Source organism: Sander lucioperca, chromosome 9 (assembly GCF_008315115.2).
Source record: "Sander lucioperca isolate FBNREF2018 chromosome 9, SLUC_FBN_1.2, whole genome shotgun sequence".
Classification (NCBI taxonomy): Eukaryota; Metazoa; Chordata; class Actinopteri; order Perciformes; family Percidae; genus Sander; species Sander lucioperca.
This window is the reverse complement of record NC_050181.1, coordinates 27,978,506-27,997,077: the sequence shown is the minus strand read 5'-3', so window position 1 is coordinate 27,997,077 and position 18,572 is coordinate 27,978,506. Positions and strand designations below refer to the sequence as shown.

The window sequence follows — 18,572 nt, the reverse complement described above, 5'->3', positions numbered from 1 at the left end:
AACTGCTGTCGTCAAACAAGTGGCACCTGTTGAAAGTGATATGAGACTTATTGCCAGATAATGAGAAAACATTTTAGTGTATGTGTGATAAAATGTAATAAGACGTTCAACCTGACAGTACTTTGAATTATTAAACAGAAGAAATTGAAAGCAAAGGTTTTACTAATTTTTCAGAAACAAACCGCTTAGTTTAGAAGGAGATGTTTAAGTGGTCTGTGTGTACGCTGGTTCATTTGTTATTGTGCAGTGCTTAATTACATACACCCAGAGCCCCAGGCAGTACACTAGAAATGAAACTGGTGTTTATACTCTAGTGGTGCAGTTGGTCTGTGTGGAGTACTTAGTAATCTGAATTTAAGCCTCACCTGGAGCAAAGAAGTTGAAACCCAGTGGCGGTTCATTGAAGTAACATTTGTCTAGGTTTGAATCGTGGCTTTGACCTTTCTGTTTGCAGGTTCTCATTGTGGTTGTTAGGGCATACTTCTTACTGAAGCGCTGGCTTCAGACTGGAGCTGGTCCCAGTGGGTGGAGAGCTCACTGTCTGCTCAGTTAAGTTAGGTTTATGCTTGCTGTAGTGCTCTTAGCGTGAGGCTGCACGAGCCAAAAATTATGTCATCGCGTATTTTTTGTAAAGCAAGAAGGCCCCGCAAGTTCTAGGTGCCAGTTGCACACACCAGGCTTTTCACACATGACTGCCACAAATACTAATAAAAGCAAATAACTTAAATTAAGAAGTAAAACAAATAATTACTTTTAACTATTAATATGTCTCAATATTTTAGAAAGATGGCCAATTTTGTTTTTTAAATGCTTTAAAAACAAGAGATCTTAACACTTTACATTTGAGTCCATTTTTTTCCAGCCGAATCAAATTGTTTACAGGATATTAATCCTTAATTTTATTATAATACATTTGTTGTTCCAAATATTTGACTCATTTCATTACAGGGATTGTATTAAGGCGATAAAACATTTCCATAAATTTGATATGAGATATGAGTTTACAGTTCATTGCAATTCCTCCTCAGCATTAGGGAGTTATATGTTTAGTTTAAAGTAGTGCTGTCAGTTAAATGCGTTATTAACGGCGTTAACGCAAACACATTTTAACGGCGTCAATTTTTTTATCGCGAGATTAACGTTCTTTTTGGCCTAGCAAACTTTGTAGTTTTTTTCACATGCTGTTGCAACAACTTGTAACATTAGAAAAACTACAACACCACACCGAATCTAGCTAGACCAGGAACAAAACAACAGGCACGCCTGCACTTATTTGGGCTTGCGAGCCGGCCAAAGAGTAGTAGGCTAACGTTACGTTTTGAGTGGATGGCGAGCGCGAGACGCCGAAATGGATGCCAATAAGATTCTGAATGGAAAGTTTACTTTTAAAAAGTTGTCGAGGGGGACAGTAGTTTCACACATACACAGCCTGTACGACACGGAGAAAGCAGCCCAACTGGAACTGCTGCAAAGTGCAAACGCTGTTTCATTAACCGGTGATCACTGGACATCAGTGAGTAATCAAAATTATTTAGGAGTTACTGCACACTATAGTGACTATGTATATCAGCATATGGTTTTAGGACTGTGTGTTACAAATGTCCTGCTGTGGCATCTGGTTTTTGGACCATTTTGTTTGTACTGTAGAAGCAGAAGCAGTGTTAGTGTTATCTCAGTTAGGTTAGGTACTTGGAGGAATTGTGCAATAATGACAGATTCACACGTTTCTTTTGTTTACAGTAAATAAATAATAAACAAATACAAATCTTAAAGTCAAGTTCAAAAAGTAACTTTCTTTGCATTAATTTGATTCCCAATTAAGATACACTGGTAAGAATTGCTTTCCATTGTTAATATGTACTTAAAAACAGACCATTTTATTCATGTGATAAAACATGCAATTAATCGTGATTAACTATAGAAATTTGGCGATTAATCGCGATTTAAAAAATTAATCGTTTGACAGCCCTAGTTTAAACATCTTTGTGCATGCTTGTAGTTCACGCACCATCTGTTTAGGCCTGTGCTACGGTGTCTCGCGAGTTTAAACAAGGCTTAAGGTTGGGTTAAATACGGAGGACAAATGCTATGTTCATCTAAAAACTTGGTAATTAAGGTCTTTCTGCTTCTATGTTGAAGCAATAGTTTGCAGATTTTCTAATTTTATAGGCTAAAGTCAGAACAGTGCTTCTGCTCCATTAAGTCTGTTATCGTGCACCAGTGTTGTTTGCAGATATTTAAATGTTTCAATGATTAATCAAATTAATAATGTGAAGTTTCACAGTTGCTTCATTGTTGAACTAACTTGTTGGATGCTGGCCAAGCTCCAGTGATATGGGATGTGCTACCCTGCTCAACCAGAGTGTTTGTTCCATGGCGGAGGTAATGAGCATCAGGTGGAGAATATGTTTTATCATTGAGTAGTTACACACCAGATGGAAATTAATGACACATAGCATAAGATACCAACAGCTTCAACAACAGGTTCAAACATGTATCTAGTATACATTTGTGTTAATTCAAACTATGTGCAGAGTTCAAGGATCTTCTGACTCAACCAAGATAAAACTAATGAGAAGTGGTTATTAGCTGTGATAACTTTCTATCGCAGCTGTTCTCTGATAAAATGCATGATGCTATACAGCAGGAGCTGAAATGAAATTAACCTATTTCGGAGGGAAGATACATTCAACTAACTGGCACAGACTCAATATTCTCTGTTAGCTTTGCATTCTAGTCACGCAGTGTGGAGCTGTGGCTCCTGGTGCCCTGGCTTCTTTATGGAGAGGGGGGGGGCAGGCAGTCTATAGGAGTCAGTGAGTGCAGTAATAGTTCCTATATTTCCTCCAGCCTATGGCCTGGTCAGAGAGTGCAGTGGCTCCATGCTGTATTTTCCATACCGTCACCCCCTACCTCCCTCTCTCTCTCTTCTGGCTTTTCAACTGTACTTTTTCTCTCCGCTCTGGAATTCCATCTTCCTGTCTGAACGTGAGCTATAGGAAACATCTCCTAATGAAGAAAAGGAAATGTGAAGCATTTGTGTGTGTGTGTGTGTGTGTGTGTGTGTGTGTGTGTGTGTGTGTGTGTATGTATATGTGTATATATATGTGTGTGTGTGTGTGTGTGTATATATATGTGTGTGTGTGTGTGTGTGTGTGTATATGTGTATGTGTGTGTGTGTGTGTGTGTATATATATGTGTGTGTGTGTGTGTGCGTGCGTGCGTGCGTGTGTGTGTGTGCATGCGTGCGTGCGTGCGCGCACGCTTGTGCGTGCATTACTTGTTCCACTGTCCCACTCTTGAAAGCTCTGTCGAACTCATAATATCTGTGCTCACTGTAAATGCAGTACATTTTGTATCAACACATTTAGTAAACGGCAATCAAAAGGTTATTAACATTATATTAGACATTCTAAATATCACTTTGAATAGTTTTGGTTGTTTGTTCATTTGTCAGACTTCTCAAGTTGCACATTAAGTGATATTGATCTGGAAAGCTTTTCCTTTGTTCAACAAATGTCATGTGATTTCCTTGAGGAAACAAGAACTTTCGTTCTCTTAGAGAACAACTTCCATCTTACTTCTGTAGTTCTTATTGAAAAAAATAAAAGAACGGGTACAACTGAGCAAGAAACATGAGCAGTCAGACGATCAGACAGATTTCAAACAAACCCCCAGGTCAGCCAAATGTATTTGGAAGAGAAACATTATCTAAATTGTCCGTTGTAAACATCCAGTTAATAGACCAACTTCCTGGTTCGACTTTGACCTGCCATACTTGCAGTAGTTGTGCACCTGCACAGTTTTCCTGTGCAGTGAGGAAATATTACTGACATTTTGGATGTGCTCACTTTTGGTTTTACCTTCAAATAAAGTGCTTTAGATAATCTGGCTAAACTGTTGGCATGGTTACAACCTGCCTGATCGTCTGACTGACTCAGTCCCATCCCAGCAATTATTAGGGTATATACAATGCAATTATAATTGATGAACATGATGGACAAACCTATGAAAATAAGACCCAAGTTGTAATGAACCGTAATGATCCTAAGATTTAAAATTGACAAACAAGTACACAAAACGGAGTTTACAAAGAGGAAACGGCAGTAAAACAATCATCTAATTCATTGAATTAGAAACAGAAATTAGATGTAATGAATCCAATCCAAACACTAAACGCATGCTGACAGAAGTCAGTAAATGCAGGAAAAGAGTTACCAAGTCTTCCAGTGGTCATGTTGTACCAGATCTGGATTCTGAACCTAGAAGCCTTTGTTCTCATTGAGGCACATGTTAGTTTTTTTTTTTTTTTGCTAAACCCTTCACACATCTGGTGGTAAGAAGATGTTGGTGCAACAAATTCACATCCGCGCGGCAACACGCTGCAGAGTTTTAGAACCCTGATCGAAGGTTAGCTGCAATCTGTATGTATCTGTTCAGTGTGTGTACTGTAGGTCAAAGGACGTCTCCATCAGGCTTGCATCACGCTAATGAAGAAGAGAAATTGAGGTAGAGAGAGAACACAGAGGCTCCTTCTGCTCTCCAATCCCATCTGTTTGACACAGAGGTAGGGAGGGGAAGGATGGAGAGTGAGAAAGAGAGAGAGAGAGAGAGAGAGAGAGAGAGAGAGAGGGAGGGTGGAGAGAGGGAGGGGTGGTAGACGAATGAGAACGAGGCCAGATCAGGCTGAGGGAGGGAAGGGAGGTGGAAAGGGGGGAGGTGCTGTTTAGAGAAAGGCAGGGAGTGAAAAAAAAATCAGAGGGAGGTAGGCTGGGGGGTTGGGCTCGGAGCCTGTGCATGTGTATGTGAGAGAGGGAGAGAGAAAGCAGCAAGCGAATGTGTGTTGTGTATTTTTGTGTGTGTTTGTGCGTGTGTGTGTGCACTCACTCTGTTCCTTTCCTTTCTTTGTTTGACTACTGAGTGGGAAAAAGCAAGACAGAATATAGAGAGATAGAGAGAGGGTGAGGAAGAGAAACAGACAAAGGGGGGAAGAAGAGGATCTAAAACGAGAGTCACTTTTATTTTATATAGAGGGAGAGAAGAAGAAAGACAAAGGATTTCTGTTTTTGGTTTGTTTTTTCCCCTTCAGTTTTTTCCTTGCAGGCTGTAGAATAAGAAAAAAAATGTATAACAACAACAACAGCGCTGCATCCTTTTGACAACAGTGTCATATTCAGGAGCAGTGTGTTTTGTGTGCTGGCTCGGTGCGTATGTGTGTGTGCTGAGGAGGTGGGGGGAGGCAGCCTGTGCAATTTAAAGGGAAAATACAAGGCACACACAAAGCTGGGAGCGCAGGCAGGCAGCAGGAAAGGAGAGGTAGTAGGAATCTGCTGAGCTGGCTGACGCTGTAACTAACAAACCTCTTTGGGATTTTACTCCACCAAGCCGACCCTGCGTCTCCCTCTGAGCACAACCTCAGCCTGGCCACGGTAAGACAAGCTTCCTATCCACAAGCTCTCAGCTGTTTCCCCGCTACCGCTCTGCAGACAAAAGCAGCAGAAAGTTGCTGTGTGTGTGCAAATGGAGAGAAGCTAAGCTAAAGGCTAAAGCTAAGGCTAAAAGGCGTGTGGAATGCAGCACAAAGGGAGCTTGTGTGCTCCAGCTGGGGCTTTATATGTGTGTCTTTGTGGACGGACTTGAATGTTTATGTCACAGGGCTTCCCAAACTTTTGCATGTGAAGAATGCCCCAAAATAGAGAAGCACTGGACCACAGAGCCCCTTTTTGGTAAAATATTTTTCCTGTCCTGGCTAATTGTGTACTGAGGTTGAGAGAGTGAAAGGTCCTATTAGATTAGTTATTAAATAGTGTATGCTAGTGCTTTACATAAAAACAAATGAAGACATTTACTGTGTAACAAAAGGAAATCATATCAAGAAGAGTGCTGAAAGTCCCAACATGTAAGTTTAAAAATCTGTGGTTCATGTCAGAGCCGGGTGATTTAAATGCCCTCTGACGGCTCCGCAGCCAGCTGGCTCACCGGTGCGGAAAACAAAATACAAAAGTAGTCAATTTTTACTTCTCTATCTCTTTGTCTCCTTTTTTCATCACTTTTCACTCCTTTGGCATCTTCTTCTTTTCTGTTTCTTTCATCTTCTCTCCTCACTCTTTGCTGATTTAAATGCCAGTTTGCACAAAAGGTCTCCCTTTCTTTCTCCTCCTCGTCTCCTTTTCATTTTACCACTAGTATCTCTCCCGACTTTATCTTTCATCGTGAAATAGGCAGGTGACTGTATTGAACATGGGTCTTGTGACTTTGCTGCCTAGGCATTCACTGATTAATGCTTATCTCTTCTGCACACACACACACACACACACACACACACACAGATGCCGGCATCCATTAGCTTCTTACACATAGTTAAACACACACAGCTCAGTACTGCAGTGTGTGTTTATCCTGTCCAGTGTGTTGTGGACTGGGGGCTTTCAGCTTGTTCTTGTCAGTAGTCTGGTCTGCGGTAGCAGCACCCGTTTTGTAAGTGTGTGTGCGTGTGTGTCTGTGTCTGTCTGTGTGTCTGTGTGTGTCCTTGTGTCCTCCCTGCGCGATGGTGTGAGAAACACAACACTTGTGCCGGCGTCTGCCTGGAGCTAATATTGGGGTGTGTGTGTGTGTGTGTGTGTGTGTGTGTGTGTGTGTATGTGTGTGTGTCCCTGTCCTAATTAAATCTGTGCCCCCCGTGTTTAAACCAATACAAATATTCCTAGAATAAAAGCCTAACTAGAAAGGCATCCCACCCATACTACTGTAAACTGACCCCTACAATACTACACACACACACACACACACACAGAGACTTCCACACACAAAGCAAAATCACTGTTACTATTCCATTTGCCGCCCCCACCCTTCCTGTTCCCCATGGGGAATTTCCTCCTTTCTCTCTTTTCATTAGTTCATTACCAGCGGAAGTAGAGCATCCTCTACTCGCTGACATTTCTCTTTACTTTTTTCTTCTTCAATTTTTTTTATAACTCCACCATTTCCTGTCCAACTGTGATTATCCAATATCCAATGGCATGCCAGGCGCGGTTCAGCCAGGGTCGCCTGCTGTGGGCTGGAATACATCATAGCTGCTCGCTCACTACCTCAGTCTTGCCCGATAAGGATAAACTGTACACAGGACACAGCCAGCGCTAATGCTGTGCTAATCTGTTTATACTGTGCTGCTGGTTCATATACTAAATACAGAGAACTATGTATTACAGGAGAATATGATAAGGCATGATATATTACATTGTGGTATGGCAGAATTGATTATGCTAGGATGGATTACTTTTTGATGGAGTTCTGTATATTTGATCAAATGGAGTAACTAATTGTTTAAACTGTGCTGTACAGTTAAATAGACAGTCAAATGTGATCTGATAAATGAAAATATTAAATGGTTGAACATAACTGATTTAGAATGGACTATTATGTTATAGAAGGGGAAATCATCTTTCTAATAAATTTGGGGAGTGTGTGTGTGTGTGTGCGCGTCAGAAAAATATCTCATGGACTGTTCATCCAATCTACTTTACAATTGGGTTCCTGGGTACCCAATGACCTTGGGGTTTGAAATTTGGAAAGGTTTGGACAGCGTTGGATATTGGATATTAAAAAACTGTGAATAAAACTAAACGGCCGCACAATAAAGGTTGAGAAAAAAAGCGCTGCCATAACGCTGGCTCTTCCGTGTCTACCCTTCACAATAAAGGTCCAGCTTAAATTCACTCAGTATTTCACTAAGAGGAAACTCAATAACATTTCTGCATTACACTAGATCGTATGAACACTATATCGATAAACTATATATTGTATTAAGTTGCTGTGAGCTGTAAATTCACCACTATTTCCTTCTCACCCTCTATGCTCACTGGTTGTTTAAGTGTGTTGCTAACTTATAACCCTAATAACATTACCATCTGCAAAATCCAAAACAAATCCATACTTCAACATTAACCTTCAAGCCACTAAGCCTTTTTGGAAATGAACACCTCTGCTAAAGTGTTAAATTCGTTAACGATATATGACGAGCATGGCGTACCACCATCAGTCCATGAAGCCAATGTCTATGATTACTCCACATTTTAATTATAAATTATATAAATATAAATATTGTTATATGTAAATTATGAATCTGCAACATTCTCTGTCAGGTGAATTAGTACAATATTTTTTTTCTCTGAAGTAGGAGAACACAGTAGTAGCCTAGGCTATAGAGTGTGACTGCATATTAAGTGCTTTGAGGTCCTTCTGTAAGTCATTTTGGGGTTAAATGGTTTGGGAGAAAGCTACAAGCAGCAATACCACAGACCAAGCAACGGCCCATTCCAAACATTTTGAACGGCACTGTACTAGTATTCTTTAATGAGCAGTTGTATAGCAAGTTGAACAATGTATGGCATACAAGAGAACAGTATATGGTATATAGTAGAATTGAAATTCTCAAGTTTTTATTTCCGTGTCATGCCAACCTTATTGTGTTTAATACATAAATAACTATACTTTCAAAAGAAATAATTTTTATGTGCAGATTTTTTAAAGTCATGCCTAAAGTAGTTTATCCTGCTAAAATCTTTTTTTCCTCATCTCTCAGGCTTTCTCCAGGTAACAGCCTACCTTACTAAACAACCTTCCTTTCTTCTCAGTAAAAAGGACATGAGAAAACAACACATACAACAAAAACCAAAAATATACTGGTAGATACAATAAGATGCAGCATAAGTTATATAGTATAATATCATATATAATATGGCAATGGCATAATATGGCTGTTTTTTTTTTTCTCTGTAGGCTACAGTTTTGCATAGTCATTAGTTGGGCGAGGGATGGGAGGGGGCCCAGCTGTGAGTAAACGTGTGTGTTTTGCAGATGCAGATAAAATATGGGGATTTGGCCTGTGATAACAGTTGATTCTGGAGCTGTCTGTGTAGCAACAAGCCATTTCCTGCACTGAGAGCCATTAGGACGCCACCCAAACCTCCCACCCCCGTCTATCACCCACGGTGTTCCTGTGTTCCTCTGCAGATGTGCACATACACACAAACACACATAGAGGGGGAGGGGGGAGTGTGTTTTTGTGATTGAATTTGTGTGTGTGCATTTGTGCTGCTCTCCTCTTTACCCCTCCTCAGCCCCGGGGCACTCCCCCCACAGCTAAAGGAGGGAGATTGTGCATTCATTGCAATGGAGGCTGAGATGGCTGCGGGGAGGAGGAGGGTGAGGTTGATTGAGTGTGCTGCCTGAAGAAGAAAAAGGGAGACAGAAAGAAGAGAGAGAGATGAGAGGGGGAGGGGTGGGCTGCCTTGTGTTTAAAACGGGAAAAGGGGGAGGAGAAGGAGAGGAGCAGACAGGCAAGAGAGGAGGTGAAGGGGTGGAGGTGAGGGGAGGCTGGCTGGCTGGCGCCGTGGCTGGGTTGTGTCTGTGGACAGAGGGGAGCTGGGCTAATAACAGCTTGTGTTCAAGCAATAATTAGAGACACATTCATGTAAATAAATACCTATTTGTTACTCTGATTGATAGAATGTTATATGATATATACGTGTATATATATATATATATATATATATATATATATAACGTATATATACAGTATCTTTGGCAGCAACCTTTGCTGTTATGTGCTCATTGATTTTATGTTTATCTACATATTTTTCATCTCAGAGTGTTTTTCATCTTTTGAAGGTAATGCTGATGTTCCCGCTAGTTTCGACAAAGTCCTCTACATCCTTTGGAATGTGTTTGAAACAAATATTGGGGTTTTTTTATAGGTAGTGGGTGGTACCAGCTGGCCTTGTTTTGTCTCCAAAAGATTTCCAAGGTGCAATGTGGTGTATTAAATACTGCACAAGTGCAAGTATTCTCCTTACACAAGAGTAAGCTGTTCAGAGCATACTTGCCAGAATTTGTGCAAACAGTTACTCTGTCACACACACACACACACACACACACACACACACACACACACACACACACACAAAAAACAGACAGTAGTACAGTAGTTGCATTTAATTCTGTGGCTAAATGTTCTGGTCTGAGGCTTTTTCTATGAGGCTTATTATCTATGACTACACTAGTTTTATATTCATAAGCACAGTTTGTTAAGGCACAGAGGGATAAGGCTTAGGTGGTTAATTCTATTATGCGGGGTCAAAGGGCTCAGGCAGTTTAGCTTTGGCCTTGGAGCTAATATCCACCATTGAAACTAGCCTGTGTAGGTAGCTGTATATGATTAGCAGAGAGTAAGACAACGAGAGCATGAAAGACATGATGAAATACAGAGACAGAAAGGCTAGGCAGTCTGGTGGAAAGTCAAACCTACGTCCCAAGTTCGTCTGGACTTGAGCTGCAGTCAAAGAGATGCACAAGAGGAAAGATAAAGGGCTGGAGATGAAGAGATATATGGCAGGTTAAGAGAAAAATATCCATGCTGAGACATTTTGAATACACACACACACACACACACACACACACACACACACACACACAGGGCCATTGGCAGATGTAGTATGCTGAGCATGCACATGGGGTCTTTGTGTGATGGAGACAAGCTGAGGTTTGTTGATTTAAGGTAATGGCTTCCAGTTGTCTCAGTCAGGAGAGGGCTGTGTCACTACTACTGGGGATAGACAGGGGATTGGCAGGCTGAGTGAAGACGAAATCTATCACACACTTACACACACGCACACACACTTATGCACCTGAACACACAGAGATTGTGTGATTGTTCTATGGGTTTCTTGTGGCCTCTGTAACAAGGAGCATTTGACTGGCGTACACAGGTGTGTGTGTGTGTGTGTGTGTGTGTGTGTGTGTGTGTGTGTGTGTGTGTGTGTGTGTGTGTGTGTGTGTGTGTGTGTGTGTGTGTGTGTGTGTGTGTCCCATGCACGAGTCCTCGCTGCATGGCTGATTATTATCACTTCTTGGCAAAGGTCAATGGTGGTGCAGTGTGGATATAGCGTCTCTTGCATCATGTTTGTAAAGGGTTGTGGATTGTTAAAGTTTGCTAGCTCTGTAATGAAGGATGCAGAATCCTTTATATCTTATAATTCAAGAGGAGGGAATGTTGAGGAGGGTCAAACACTAGAGATTGTTGAGTTTTAGATTTGTCAGTTATTTGATTTGATTGTGCTGTCTTTGCTCCTATTTCTGCACAAAGTAAGTCTTTATTTGCCTGAGAATGATGCATGAATATTCCTAAGAAAAAGGAATGTGTTGTTACTTGTATTCATTATGAGCTGGTTGTAATGATATCTGCATATAGGCTTATGCTACTGCTGCACTCTGGGTAGGAGCAGCTACTAAATGCCTAAAATGTATAGTATATAAAGTATAATATAAGTGCACAAACACAGATTCACATAAACACACACAAACGCATGATGATTGGCCCATGCCCTGTGTTTTTACTGCACTCTGTAATTGTGCGCATAACAAATGTGCAGGCTCTTGAATGTTTCTGCTCCAATGCTGTTCTCCTTTTCGTTTTCTCTGTATTCGTTTATTTCTGGTGTTTCTCATGCCCAGCTTCTCATTGTTTGTGCATGTGAAGTTGTTTTCATTACTTTTGTCTGCATCTGTGTTTGTGTTTGAAGCTGAGTGTATGTGCTTGGAACCACCTTCAAAAGTAGATGCAGGTTAGGTTTTGCACTTTAGTGTTTGTGCCTGGGAATCTTTGTGAATGAAAAGGTGAGTCTCTTTCACAACCTCTGTCAGGGAGCTGGGTTTGCTCCCATGTATGTGTTTAGCTTCTGTTGTTAATGATGCAAGACTTAAATGTAGTGTTCAGTCCCGCCTGGTCTCACTGGTTTTACTTGCTTCAGGAATAGGTGTACAGTAAGAGACAATTTCTGACCCCCAAGGTTCAATCTGTTCAAGCAGCATTCAGCAGAAGCCTAGCAACATGGGAAAGCAGCAATACACACCAGTTAAACTCTACATCTGACTCCAGTGATCAGATTAGTACACATCTGTGGATGTTTATTACAGACACATAAAAAATGGCAAGACACACACACACACACACACACACACACACACACACACACACACAACCACACACACAACCACACACACACACACACACACACACACACACACACACACACACACACACTGGCTATGACATGTGAGTGACCCCACAGTGACCTCAATCGATCCATCTGATTGACTTATGGTAATGCATTAACCTGATTATGTTTCAAGTAGGTGAAGAAAAAGAGAAGGAGTGTGTGTGTGTGTGTGTGTGTGTGTGGGTGTGTGTGTGTGTGTGTGTGTGTGTGGGTGTGTGGGCTGCACGATATGAGGGAAATGTACGATATGCGATAACATTGTTGAATATTGTGAAAACGATATAACTTGCAATAAATAAACACATATTAAAGTGTTCTCAGTTCTGCTGCTTTCAGTATTCTGCTAAAATACAACAAATTGCTTGTTGAATATAAAACACATACAAGGAAATAATTTCCAACTTGCTTTTACAGAAAAGATTTAACATTGAATCAACATAAAAGGCAGCACTAAAAAAAGAATGACAGTTACATTTTAAAGTGCAGTATTCTGCTGATATTTTCTTTCAACTAACACATCTCTGAGTGTCTTTCGCGATATGTTGCAGCCTTTCGCGATATGTATATTGCGGCAGTTGATATTGCGATAACAATAAAAAAAATGATATATTGTGCAGTCCGTGTGTGTGTGTGTGTGTGTGTGTGTGTGTGTCTGGAGGGTGAAAGCTGTAATTAAGTGATCGACGAGGAGGGGGAAGTTTTGCTTTGTAGATTATTTAGTTAGAAGTGTCTTCTCCTAATTTTCCTCTTTCATTTCTGCCCATTCTTCCCAATGTCTACTTCCTCCTCCTCCTATTCCTCTATGTTCTCCCCCTCTTCTATTCTTTTTCATTTTTTTTTTCTACCCAACCTGCTACCTCCTCTTTGCTCTCTTCTTCTCCCCTTTCTTCCTGTCTTTTTCCTACTCTTGCTTTCTCTCATGTTACATCACCTGTCTCTTTAACCCAGTTCCACACTGAACACTGACCCCTGTCACTTGTGTAACTTCTATGATAACTGTGCCTTTGTGTGTGCGCCTGTGTGTCCCACAATGTCTCTCGCTCCACTTCTTCTCAATACAGAAGTCATAAGTCACAGCTGAGCCACTCAGGAGTAAATTTATTTGGTAAGATCCAATCAAATCTTTCAAATTTGCCTGTTTTTTTATAGTGTTTTAGCAGATTCTTTTGTGCGTATGTGTAGACTTTATTTCATAAGTGCAATTGTGTCAGTCATGCATTTGTAGAAATGGCAGCTGCGTCTGTCTTGGAGCGTTTACGAGGATATCTGTGTCTCTGCGTGAGTGTGTCTGGAGGGCAGCGGGTGCACTGTGACCTGTGTGTGTGTGTGTGTGTGTGTGTGTGTGTGTTCCTGCACGTGTGTGTGCGCATGCAGGAGCGTCCGTGCTTGCGCGCCTGCTTGCCCCCAGACCCGTAACAGGATCTGTCTCGAGGACTTGAGCCCTCCATCCCTTTTCTGTCTGTCTGCACTGTGCCTCTCCTTCCCTCTCTTCCATCGGTTCACAGCCTTCTCTTCTTTCTGTCTACCCCTTTTTCTTTTATTCCTCCTTCCCTGGTCCTGTTCCCCTTTCTTCATCCTAATCATAAACTTGTAAATCTGTGTCAATCAAAACCTAGAAATACATCTGTCCAAAACCTCTTTTGGTTTTTTGCATCTTTATCGCTTTCACACACACACACACATGAATGCATGGACACACACACGCACGCACGCACGCACGCACGCACACACACACACACACACACACACACACACACACACACACACACACACACACACACACACTGTGATCAGATGGCTTTGATTGCAAAGATCAGAAAAGGGAGAAGTGGATGGGTGAGTGGTTGGGGGGGGGGTGAGTGTTGGTGTTGTAATTGATTTTCTCTGTTTCCTTTGTTTGACTAGTGTTAGATGTCACTCTGGAAGCTGCCTATACTGTACTCCACTGATACAATATGGTAAAGAGTGTGTGTGGGTTGGGTGGGGCAGGGTGATGGAGGAGGTCATGAGACAGGCTGACGCTCTCTCCCACAGGATTGCTATCACTGATGTAGAGAATAGAGTTACAGGCTTCACAGTATTTGTACTCAATCTATTCTCTGTCTGATTCTCAACACTGCATATTCAGTCTTATTCCCTCTTTATTCATTCAGCAGAAAAATGGAAACTATGACCCTAAATATATTCTTCTTGAGGCATAAAAAAACCCATGTCCATGCATTCAAGTGGCTTTGGGAGTTGAAAAATCTTTAATAAGAGATGTTTAAGGCAATAAAAACTTCTACATTCATCAGCTGATGGCCATTGGCTGACATGTGTAGGTGGTTTTAATATATTGGAGCAGGGATGTGGTTCTAATGAGTGTTACAGCCGAAACTGGACTCCACCCTCCCACTGCTACAAAATATTCTTTCAGAAATCTTTCTATTTATTCCCAAGTTTTAGGTTTAGACCAACTCCTCTGAGTCTTTTATTCAAAGTTTCCAATCAAACTGGAGGTTTAAACACAGGCCTGTGCATGCACTGTGTACTGTTTGGGCACTGTGTTTGCAGTTTCCAGGAGCAGTGTGTGTGTCCTGTACTCTGTTGCCATATGGCGGCTGTATTAGCCCACAGTGTAAACACAGCTGGTTGCATCCTGTGGCTGCATGGGTGAACAGCAGTCTGCCTGCAGATACAAAAAGACCTAATAGGAGGATCACATTTAACACGAGTACATTAATATGGCTATTAGGCACATTGGGATTCATGATGTGTTATTTGTAAGGCACATTAGTGTCAATGTTGCAGCCTGATATTCAGACTTGTAGTGATGTTAAGCCGGTGATTATTAAGTCTCTTTGCGGCTGCTCACGTTACATTGCTGCATGCAGTTGTGATAAAAAATTGTGATGACACATTGTTTTGTGAATATTTCAATCTGAACATGACACTTTTGACACAGATTTGTGATCATGCAGTGAAGCAGCATTCCTGTTTTTTCACACAGAATATGTGCAGGTACCATAATTGGTAACTATTCATATGGTTGGCTGATAAAGGTGTTTATCAAAGTATAATGCTTATGGTTGCCTGAACCAGAGACCCAAACAGGGAGATAAAGCAGAGAGGAGAGAGCAGGTACATCATAAATAAAATGTCCGAAACACTGGTGCACGCTAGCCAGTGCTCAGGGTAGCGTGAAATCCGCTCTCACCCCCTCCTGTCTTATCTTCCCTCCCTATCACACACCCTCTCTCGCTCTTTGTGTGTGTGTGTGTGTGTGTGTGTGTGTGTGTGTGTGTGTGTGTGTACAGGGTAATTGAGGTGTGTGACCTTGCTGTAGGCCTGGCAGGTGTGAAGGGAGGGATGGAGGAAAGCAGGGGATGAGATGAATAGGGGTTAGGGTGTATGTATGGAAGGAAGGATGGATGGAGGGCTCTGCTGTTATATGTTGGCAGACTGATAGCACGCCTGCATGCATATATGTATGCTAATTTTCACTACCATTCTGTAGTGAAAAGAAATACAAATGATTGTGTGTGTGGGTGGAAGCTTCTGCTGTAAGGTCCTCTGCATGCGACTTGGAAATTTGATGGTGTGTGTATGTGTGGGTGTATGTGGTATCGAGCAGACAAGACAGCATATATAATTTTCTCTATGCTACAATGTGTGCATCTGAATCTGTTTTGCATTAAAATTGCTGCATGTAGCATGCGTTTTGTCTCTTCTGTCTCTCCCTGGTGTTTCTCTGTTTACTGAATCTTTACAGAAGAAGATAAACATGTTATCCTTTTGCCTCTTCCAGACATGCGCGACTTTACGTTAATCTGATGGCAATTTAACATGTTAGTCTCATGTCTGAATAAGCACCTAAGTCACGTTTAGGTAAAAGTCAGGACAGCAATCTTACTAGGTCAGACCTAGTAACATTTCTGTAACACATTCAACATAGTCTATATCCACCACGTTCCACTTCCGGGATTGTTCTGGTGCCACTGGAAATTCCGCCGGATGTCCTTCTTTTCTGCCGGATGTCCGTTACCTTATGCTTTCTTTGTGTTGTAATTTTAAACCCTGGTGGATTTCTGAGGACTATGGTTAACTGCTCCTCAGATCTCTGCAGGGTAAATCCAGACAGCTAGCTAGACTATCTGTCCAATCTGAGTTTTCTGTTGCACGACTAAAACAACTTTTGAACGTACACGTTCCACCAAAACAAGTTCCTTCCCGAGGCAATTTTGCAGCGGCACTGTCCAGCGCGTAGCGCTGCCCAAGACGACTGTGATTGGTTTAAAGAAATGGCAATAAACCAGAGCATCTTTTTCTCCCATCCTGGAATGCTGTGTGGACTAACCAGACCCTCCTCTGCAGCGCTGTGGAGGAAGGTCTGGCAATGCGAGACTAGCATTCAACATGACACATGTTTGAACAACAGCAGAGGCTGAGAGAGAGAGAGAGATTGCAGAAGTAGGTCCTGCTATTCAATGCTTGTGCACTGTCGGATTTTATGAATCAGGCAGCAGAATTGTAGCCTGGCTTGGTGTTACAATCTTTTAACATAAAGAAACACATTTTCATCTCCACACTTAGCGTACCATCGTCTTCTCCACAGAACTGTGTGGAAACAGAGCAGAGAGGCAGTAAGCTCTCACACACCCACCCCCCTCTTCTTCTTCTCCTCCTCTGTCGCTCTATACCCTCATCCCTTCTGCTCTCTGCACAGTAGCACAGTGCATCTATGTCATGTCACTGGGTTCTGGCGTCCCGAAGTAACCCCCCCCACCCTCCCATACCAGTGCGCGCTCTCTCTCTCTCTCTCTCTCTCTGTCCTTGTGTGGCGTGGCTCACACTGTCATCCCCGATCTCTTCATCTTCCCTGCCTCCACCACATCCCTCGCTCCTGTCTGCTTTCTCCTAAAGGAGTCTTCCCTCTCGCCTGTGTCTGTCATCCTCGCTTTCTCTTTACTTAATGAGTGTCACTCTTTTAATATCTTTCCCTCTCACCCCATTATGCAGCACAAACACAAATAGACACCATTGCTCTCTCTTTCTCTGTCCTTCCTCTCTCTCAGGAAGCGTACACAAACATAAAACTGTCTCGGTATACATTAATAGATCCAATCTCCTTAGCTGGCTGCTGCATGCATAATCTATTTGCTGTGTGTGCGCGTGTGTGTGTGTGTGTGTGTGTGTGTGTGTGTGTGTGTGTGTGTGTGTGTGTGTGTGTGTGTGTGTGTGTGTGTGTGTGTGCGCGTGTGTGTGTGTGCGTGTGTGTGTGTGTGTGTGTGTGTGTGTGTGCGCGTGTGTGCGCGTGTGTGTGTGTGTGTGTGTGTGTGTGGGTGGGTGGCCCTAGGCTCCTCCCTCCAGAGAGAGACAGACAGGTGTGGACCAGATTGAGTTCCGCCTCATTTCCTCTGCCCTGTGCAGCTGGTCAAGGACACACATTTACACACACAGGCTTGTCTTAGACACGCACACACACTTCAAATACAAGAACAGAGACATGCATACTGCACACACCTCAAATAAGGACACAATACAAGATGTAGAAGGATCAAATGCAGCATTAGCATAAACTGTGTGTGTGCGTGTGTGATGCGTGTTCATAAGGCTGCCTGCACTTGAATTCCTATGGAAGAGGATTACAAGAATGATTACAACAGATTGGCAGAGTATTTGCCATTCATTGCAACGCTGAAAGATTTGCGAATGGTTGAAATCCGGCCCTACTATAAAGTTGCTTAAGTCCCTCCCACTGCATGTGATATTCATACTGTATCTAACACACACACACACACACACACGTGTAATGCTACCCTCACCATTACAATATTTATAGCTGTCTTTGGTTATTTATAATTGACAGCGCACATATTGGCCATCCATTTTTCATGTTGGTATCAAATGTATCAACACCAGAGGAACATTATGATCATGGCACACATTCATGAAGACACACACAAAACAACACCCGCTGACATCAGCAGCTCTCGTGTTAATGTCAAGGCACAATTGTATAAGACTCAGGAGAGGTGGTCCTTGGCCTTCAAAAAATAGTAGCAGTCCAAGCATTTTCCCCACTTTAATTTTTCATTTTTATTTCAGGCATTTAACTGATTTATTTCAAGTGCAACAGTAGAGTGATATTACAATATTATAATCAGCCAAAAGGAAGGAGATCAGAGTATTAGAATGCATTCTTTTCCAATGTAGATACTATTACTCTATCTACCTCTCATATATTCTTTAGGGTTAGGTATGGTGAGATAGAGGATGTGAAACATTTCTCATTCACACCATGAAATTAATTTCTGCAGAGCTTCTCTCAGTTTTGCTCTGTTCTGCTTTCTGTCTTCCCGCTTGACTTAGTTTCTTTGTTATGGTAGTTACACCTTAAAGGTGCTCTAAGCGATGTTGGGTGACGTTACTTCTTGTTGACGTTCAAAGTATTTTCAAACAAAACGAAGACTAGCTCGCTCCTCCCTCCTCCTCATCCCGTCCACTCCCTTCTGTGCTTTAGCGCACTAACCCCCC

General features: G+C 42.0%; 1 protein-coding gene across 3 annotated transcripts in view; it reads left to right on the top strand.

Annotated features, from left to right (window-relative positions):
* The window catches only part of kdm6ba (lysine (K)-specific demethylase 6B, a), a 114,469-nt gene that overhangs the window by 51,524 nt on the left and 44,373 nt on the right, over positions 1 to 18,572 (top strand). The window contains exon 1 of one of the 3 annotated variants that reach the window (XM_036004740.1): positions 4,823 to 5,429. The exons of the other annotated variants lie outside the window; for them this stretch is intronic. The gene's annotated coding sequence lies outside the window, so the exon portion shown is untranslated. Of the gene's footprint in view, positions 1 to 4,822; positions 5,430 to 18,572 lie in introns of those variants that run through there. 3 annotated transcript variants of the gene reach the window in all.